This window comes from Urocampus carinirostris, chromosome 3 (genome assembly GCF_059441175.1).
Source record: "Urocampus carinirostris isolate Australia breed hairy pipefish chromosome 3, RoL_Ucar_1.0, whole genome shotgun sequence".
Taxonomy (NCBI): domain Eukaryota; kingdom Metazoa; phylum Chordata; class Actinopteri; order Syngnathiformes; family Syngnathidae; genus Urocampus; species Urocampus carinirostris.
The window spans coordinates 63,286,207-63,286,887 of NC_142351.1; positions in this window are offsets into that span (position 1 = coordinate 63,286,207).

Here is a 681-nt window from a genome sequence, read left to right on the forward strand (position 1 = left end):
ACGTGTGCCACTGGGAGCCCAGCAAGGGCTTCCAGCCCATTAAGTCTTTGGGACGGCCTCCTTTCTCACCCTTTTTGGGAAGCCAGTTGGAGGAGTGGAAAAAAACTGGGAAAACTTTTTTTAGTTTTACTGGGCTACTTTCACAGTATGCCAAGCTTAAATATAAGATTAAGGGATTCTCTCGTGTGCAACAAGAGGACAGGGAAACAGTGTATGTATAATGCATTGGAAAGAATTATGTATATACAACATTCCTCAATACCGTATATGCATCGCTTTAAAATTTTATCCGGTTATGAAACTGTGACTTTCTCCTGTGGGACCTTACAGTAGACCCTCGGGGTGTGAGATTAAACTGTTCCGAGGTGGGGGTTGTAAAGAAAAATTGCCATATGGCAAAGGGATACAAACATACGGTGTTAAGCTAATACATTTCAAACCCCTGGTACCCCTGATAAAAACACTAAAATAACAAATAGTTTGTAGTAAATTGTTTTCCCCCAGTGATCTAGGATCTTGCATTAGTATTGTCACATGCCACTGCTCCTCGATGGCAATAACCAGCTTATCTCTGAAGAGCTGGGTGACACTTTGCATCGGGAAAAAAAAAACGGGGACCAAATCATGAAGGTGCTGTATCTGAGTCATATCAGGAGGCTTCTCCCATGGGAAGTAGTATCT